The 7,815-nt window shown below is 40.3% G+C and overlaps 1 non-coding gene across 1 annotated transcript; it reads right to left on the bottom strand.

Moving 5' to 3' along the window:
* Nucleotides 1–2,649: 2,649 nt before the first annotated feature.
* On the bottom strand, nucleotides 2,650–2,733 carry trnal-aag. Its single transcript has one exon. It is a non-coding gene; the product is annotated as a tRNA-Leu (tRNA).
* Between the last annotated feature and the right edge of the window lie 5,082 nt (nucleotides 2,734–7,815).

The following is a 7,815-nucleotide window of genomic DNA, read 5'->3' as shown; positions in this document are numbered from 1 at the left end:
ATGAACCTCCTGGCCCCAATGGGCTACATCCTGAGGGAGGTGGCTGAAGAAATAGTGGAGGCATTGGTTGTAATCTTACAAGAATCACTGGAGTCAGGGAAGTCCCAGATGATTGGAAAATTGCTGTTGTAACCCCCTTGTTCAAGAAAGGATCAAGACAAAAGATGGAAAATTATAGGCCGAGTAGCTTAACCTCGGTTATAGGTAAAATTCTAGAATCCATCATTAAGGATGAGATTTCTAAATTCTTGTAAGTGCAGGGTCAAATTAGAACAAGTCAGCATGGAATTAGTAAGGGGAGGTTGTGTCTGACAAACCTGTTAGAATTCTTTAAAGAGATAACAATTAGGTTAGACCAGGGAAACCCAGTGGATGTTATTTACCTAGACTTTCAAAAGGCCTTTGATAAGGTGCCTCACGGGAGGCTTCTGAGTAAGGTGAGGGCCCATGGTGTTTGAGGTGAGCTACTGGCATGGATTGAGGATTGGCTGTCTGACAGAAGACAGAGAGTTTGGATAAAAGATTCCTTTTTGGAATGGGAGCTGGTGACAAGTGGTGTCCCACAGGGTTGAGAGTTGGGGCCGCAGCTGTTCACTTTATATATAAATGATCTGGACGAAGAGACTGGGGGCGTTCTGGTGAAGTTCGCAGATGATACAAAGTTAGGTGGACAGGCAGGTAGTACTGAGGAGGTGGGGAGGCTACAGAAAAATGTAGACAGTTTAGGAGAATGGTCCAAGAAATGGCTGATGAAATTCAATGTGAGCAAATGCGAGTTCTTGCACTTTGGAAAAAAAACACAGGCATGGACTATTTTATAAACAATGAGAAAATTCATAAAGCCAAAGTACAAAGAGATCTGGGAATGCTAGTACAGGATTCTCTAAAGGTTGACTTGCAGGTTGAGTCCGTGGTTAAGAAAGCAAATGTAATGTTGTCATTTATCTCAAGAGGGTTGGAATGTAAAAGCAGTGACGTGTTACTGAGATTTTATAAAGCTCTGGTTAGGCTCCATTTGGAATACTGTGTCCAGTTTTGGGATCCTGGGATTGTATTCATTAGAGTTTAGAAGGTTGAGGGTAGATCTAATAGAAACTTACAAGATAATGCATGGCTTAGAAAGGGTGTATGCTGGGAATTTGTTTCCGTCATTTGGGGATACTAGGACTCATGGGCACAGGCTTAGAATTAGGGGGAGTCAATTTAGACTGGACATGAGGAGATATTTCTTCAGCCAGAGACTGGTGGGCCTGTGGAATTCATTGCCACAGAGCGCAGTAGAGACTGGGACGTTAAATGTCTTCAAGGCAGAGATTGATAAATTCTTAATCTCGCGAGGAATTAAGGGCTATGGGGAGAGTGCGAATAAGTGGTTTTGAAATGCCCATCAGCCATGATTGAGTGACAGAGTGAACTCGATGGGCCAAATGGCCTTACTTACACTCCTATTTCTTATGGTCTTATGGTCTTCATATAGATTGGATGAATAAGATTGATTATTGTGGCCTGAAGGATTAATTCACAAAAGGATACTTGTTAGAGTTTCCTAGAAAAATAGGATCTGGTGCCAAGCATGGTACTGGGTAATTTGCACCTAATAATTTGTAATAAGACAAATAAGGATGATGAATTATTTTATGTAATCATTTCTGTAAGAGTGAGCATAGCATGAAGAATTGCACAAAAATAATCCATCCATTCTTCACCCTTCAGACCCCCTCAAGCCCCAAGCCACCTCATTCCCCAAAACTCTTCACACCTGCCATGCAAACCTTTTCCCTCTGTCCAACCCCATAATGCCTCATACTAAAATGGATTAGGCAGATAGAATAGATGGATATGTGGCTGAAGAGCTGGAGCAGAAAGAAACATTAGGCTCCTAGATAACTAAGTCTGCTTCTGAGGAGCATATACAAATGTGATAGATCATGTCTCAACTGGAACGGGACCAACGAGCGTCTGTTTGTGGGGTTTGCTAGTGTAGCTGGTGGAAGGTTCAAACTGATTTGGCAGCTGGATGGGACAGTCAGCTGAAGTACAGTATTGGAATGGTGTGCAGAGAAGAACCACCAATTCCATCTGTAAGTCAATATGGATATAGTCAAGTTAAGGCACAGAGAACATAGTAAGGCTGGGTGGTATTTATTTCGATGCAAGGAATCTGCAGTTAGGAGGAACAATTTCTTAGAAGGTTCCTTAAATGACAAAAATAAAAGGAGGATAATTACTCTGCTGGGGGCGTCCTGTAGACATATATTTGTTGCTGAAGTTATTGCATATTTAATAAATTGTTACTTTTTTTTTAGATTAGATTACCTACAGTGTGGAAACAGGCCCTTCAGCCCAACCAGTCCACACTGACCCATTTCACTCTGACTAATGCACCTAACACTATGGGTAACTTACCTGAGCTGCACATCTTTGGACTGTGGGAGGAAACCCACGCAGACACGGGGAGAATGTGCAAACTCCACACAGACAGTCGCACGAGGCTGGAATCAAACCTGGGACCCTGGTGCTGTGAGGCAGCAGTGCTAACCACTGAGCCACAGTGCTGCCCCAAAATCACCTTGTTGTGTTGGAATTTGACACAGCAGCGTTCAACACTGAACTTTAACACACTGCAGCAGAACAGGCAACCAACACAAATGGCAGCGATGGGATTCGAACCCATGCCTCCTTCAAGACTGGAGCCTTAATCCAGCACCTTAGACCGCTCGGCCACGCTATGCTTAAAGCACAAAATCAGAATTAATTATTTGCAAAGCCTGGGACTGGGCATTTAAAAATCTGGGTAGGAACCATTGGAATAACTATTGTGGGTCTCCAAAGGGTCAAATCTTTAATGTGCTGCGAGTCGAGGTAGAAAGAGTGATTTGGTTGGTTGTCTGACTTCATAATGTAATTGTAGGTTCCAAAGGAGCATGCTCTGCCTCTACCACTGCTGAAGTTTACTATTTATTTCTTTTCTTGAAGATTCCTTAGATATTTCTACTACTTCAATAGGTATCTTATTTAACTTCCACCAGTTGGCTTTAATATTGTAACAAATATAGACATATTATTTTCTTTATACCATTTTTAGATTCTAGTCTCTCCTTTATGGCTTTGCCATTTTTTTGTATGCACCCCGAAATTAATATAAGTTCCATCCCCAGATTTCATATTCCTTCAATTACCTTGTTGATTCCCAAATGACTATGCAACTGTCGTTGGGAGATATCATGAGTCTATGTTAGAACTGATGATCTCAGATTTTTAATCCTTGATGTGCATCTAAGAAATTTTTCAAGCGTGCCAGAATAATATTTCAGATTCTTCCGTAATCACGATGTCCCTTGTGTACAAGTTGTTTCTCTTACTTCAGTGACCAAAAGGACTAAATCTATAAAATTTCATTTTTCCTTGCAAATTCTACACATATTGGATTGCTCCAAATGTTAGATTAGGTTTTTTAAAGTTCAAAATTTTAACTAATGTGCTTCAGAGTCAAGCTCCTAAGCATTGTGTATTCCTCTTTTTACAGCCTCATAGTTTACAGATTTATCTTCTGACCAACTGATGTATACATTCATAACTGTATTTATCAAGTCACTCTTTAACATTAAAGTAACAATATCTTTGGACACCTCACCTTCCCAACTATTTTTTAAAATGAGATTAAACATCTTTCAAGTCCATCCTCTAAATTTAGGCATTAAAGGCAGATTTCTAGTTTAAATAAAATGCCATATTGGAATCAGAATCATTATCTACTTCTTCTACTTTCTCTAGCCAGGTCATGTTGTCTATGCTCTCTCTCTCTCTCTCAAGGTCATGCTTTTCAATTCCATTTTCCTTTCCATTGCTACCTCTTTTTCCTCTCTTTCCAATTCAATTTTTCTTATTTCTAGTTCTTTTTGTCTCTTCCATATCATTATTGTTTCCCTTTATCTCTCATTTCTTTCTCGCTCTTTTACCTCAAATGAAAGTCTTCCCATTTCTCTTTCTTTCTCTCTCCTTTTTTTTATCTTAGTTCCTTCTCACAGTGACACACCAAGTTCTTTTAATTCTAAATGTTGAGTAATTATTTTAAGCATATCACCTTTATGTCAGTGCTTTTATTTCCATCCTCAAGAAATGTAATTCTGCTTAGCCTTAGTCAGATATTTTAAATAATCAACTGTTATGTATTCTACACCCAGCAGTCTCAGCAACAGCCCAAAACTATTTTGAAAGTTCAATCTGTGTCATATACTTCACAACAATTGTCAATTTTTAACGTCCAGTATGTTCACAAGCTTGTTTCTTCAAACATTCATAAATGCTGCTTAAATTTTAATGAATTTCTATTCCAGTTAGCACTGCTGCCTCACAGCACCATGGATCTGGGTATATTTCCAGCCTTGGGTCACAATCGGTGTGGAGTTTGCACATTCTCACTGTGTCTGCATGGGTTTCCTCCAGGTTCTCTGATTTCCTCCCAAAGTCCAAAGATGTGCACGTTAGGTGGATTGACCATGCTAACTTGTCTGCAATATCCAGGGATGTGTAAGTTAGGTGAATTGGCAATGGGAAATGCAGGGTTATTGGGATAGGGTAGGCATGGGTCTGGGTGGGATGCTCCTTGTAGAGTGTGGATTTGAAACGCCGAATGGTCTGCTTCCACATGTAGGGATTCTATGATTCTATGGTGAGTCTCTGCTTTGTAATGAACCCTGCTGATGGTAATACCAGGAAGATCACTGAGTAAAACCTAGCTTGGTAGCCCAAAAGTTTCATTTTACAACTCAGTTACCGTGGTGGTCTTCACGATGCTGTCAACACACTTTTAACAAAACAAATTTATTAAGCATTTCAGAAGTACCTTATTATAAGTAGGTCATTGAAAGATTCAACCCCCTTTCCCAGCAATATTCTTTACCATTACAACTTGAGTGAAATATAAACCTTTATCTTCACTTTCAAATTTCTGACTCAACTGCTGAAGTCACAAGCATTTCCTTTCAATAACTTTCTGTGCATTCACCAGATATGATCTGTCTCTCCCAGATACACACTGATGGGCTTCTGGATAGACGATAAGACAAGTAAGAGCTCCATTTACCTCTCTCCCTGACCATCGACATGATGAAGGTTCATAATATAGTATACCATATATATATTCTGATTACTCACTGATTTTTCAATCTGAACCTGCAGAAAACCTTAGGTTTTTTCTGTGTACTCAGATCGCTAAGCACCTTCAAAGTGGTTTCCAGCTTTGATGGCCTGGAGACTGCCAAAACTGAAACACAGAATATTGCCAAGAAAGTCTCAAAACAATTAATAAATGATCCTGTCCCTTATTTTGTTAATGATTGAGAGGTGTCTGATGGAGCAGTAATTGGATAGGTTGAATTTGTCCTGACTAATGTGGATAGGACACACCCAGATAATTTTCTACATTGCTGAGTGGATGCCAGAATTGTAGCTGTAGTGGAACGGCTTAGCTATTGCCAAAATATTGTCAGACCCCAGCATTACTCAGTGCCTTCAGTCATTTATTGGCATCAACCGGAGTGGATGGCATCTGTGACTCTGGGGACATCTGAAGGATCTAGAAATGGATCATCCACTCAGCACAGTTGTTTGATAATTGTTACAAATGCTTCAGGCTTGTCTTTTGCACTGATATGCTACGGTTCGCTATCATTCACAGAGCCTCCTCTTCCTGTTGCTTAATTGCCCATCACCATTCACGGCTCAATGTCATAGAGTCATAGAGATGTACAGCATGAAAACAAACCCCTCAGACCAACTCATCCATGCCGACCAGATATCCCAACTTAATCAAGTCCCATTCGCCAGAAATTGACCCATATCCTTCCAACCCTAGCAACATCCTTGTAAATCTTTTCTGAACTCTTTCAGGTTTTACAACATCCTTCCGCTAGGAAGGAGACCAGGATTGCATGCAATATTCCAAAAGTGGCCTAAGCAATGTCCTGTTCAGCCACGACATGAACTCTCAACTCCTATACTCAATGCTCTGACCAATAAAAGAAAACACCAAGCGCCTTCTTCACTATCCTATCTACCTGCAAGTCTACTTTCAAGGAGCCTTGAACCCGCACTCCAAGGCCTCTTTGTTCAGCAACACTCCCTAGGACCTTACCATTGCTTTCCCAAAATGCAGCATCTCGCATTTATCTAAATTAAACTCCATCTGCCACGCCTCAACCCATTGGCCCATCTCATCACGGTCCCATTGTACTTTGAGGTAACCTTCTTCATGGTCCACTACACTTCCAATTTTGGTGTCATCTGCAAACTTACTAACTATACCTCCTATTTTCATATCCAAATAATTTATATAAATGATGAAAAGCAGTGAAGCCAGCACCATTTCTTGTGGCACTCCACTGGTCACAGGCGTCCAGTCTGAAAAACAACCTTCCACCACAACCCTCTGTCTTCTACCTTTGAGCCAATGGCTAGTTCTCCCTGTATTCCATGAGATCTAACCTTGCTAACCAGTCTCCCACAGGGAACCTTGCCAAACGCTTTACTGAAGTCCATATAGATCCCGTCCACTGCTCTGCCCTCATCAATTCTCTTTGTTACTTTTTCAAAAAACTCAATCAAGTTTGTGAGACATGATTTCCCATGCACAAAGCCATGTTGACTATCCCTAATCAGTCCTTGCCTTTCCAAATACATGTACATCCTGTCCCTCAGGATTCCCTCCAACAACTTGCCCACCACCTATGTCAGGCTCACTGATCTATAGTTCCCTGTATTGCCCTTACCACCTTTCTTAAATAATGGCCAACCTTCAGTCTTCTGGCACCTTACCTGTGACTATCGATGATACAAATATCTCAGCAAGGGGCCAAGCAATCACTTCCTTAGCTTCCCATAGAGTTCTAGGTTATACCTGATCAGATCCTGGGGATTTATCCTCTTTTATGCGTTTCAGAGACAGCCAGCACTTCCTCCTCTGTAATATGGACATTTTTCGAGATGTCACCATCTACGTTCCTACATTCTATATGTTCCATGTCCTTATCCCACAGTAAATACTGATGCAAAATACTCGTTTAGTATCTCCCCCATCTCCTGCAGCACCACACAATGGCTGCCGTGCTGATCTTTGAGGGGCCCTATTCTCTCCCTAGTTACCCTTTTGTCCCTAATGTATTTGTAAAAACATTTGGATTATCCTTAACTCTATCTGCCAAAGCTATCTCATGTCCCCTTTTTGCCTCCTGATTTCCCTCTTTTTTTATAGAGATATTTTTATTGAAAATTTAGCATTTTTACAAGTTTACAAAATAATAAAAAGAACCCAAATATAAACATTGATATACAATTAAATCTTAAATAAATAATAACCAAAGTTTAACAAAAGAAAAATACCAAGAAAAAAAACAGAACTCAACTAACTACTAATCTAACCTACAACTAACCAGAGTGTATAATTAAGTCTCTTACATTATTCAAATAAGTGAAAAAAAAAACTGACGGATAACACTGAAATTGGGTAGTGAGATACATGCTCGGAATGTATTAACATCAAATGTAACAAAACCCGTATTCGTACATTATTCCTCTCCCAAGGAGCCCAGACCAGCCAGGTTCGCCATCTCAGTTAAATAAAAGCCCTTGTTAGGATGGCCGAAATATCTGCATTTCTATAATTCAAGAAGAGCTGCCATATTTTATGGAATAATTCGGTCTTTTGGTGCACCATATTTGTGAGGAAGTCAAGGGGAATACATTCCATAATTAATCTGTGCCAATTTGAAAGTCCAGGGGGGCCCTCAGCCACCCAGTTTACCAAAATATTTTTCC

The sequence above is a fragment of the Chiloscyllium plagiosum genome, chromosome 3 (genome assembly GCF_004010195.1).
Source record: "Chiloscyllium plagiosum isolate BGI_BamShark_2017 chromosome 3, ASM401019v2, whole genome shotgun sequence".
NCBI classification, from domain to species: domain Eukaryota; kingdom Metazoa; phylum Chordata; class Chondrichthyes; order Orectolobiformes; family Hemiscylliidae; genus Chiloscyllium; species Chiloscyllium plagiosum.
Note: the sequence above shows the minus strand (reverse complement) of the source record. Positions and strands in the feature narration are given on the sequence as shown.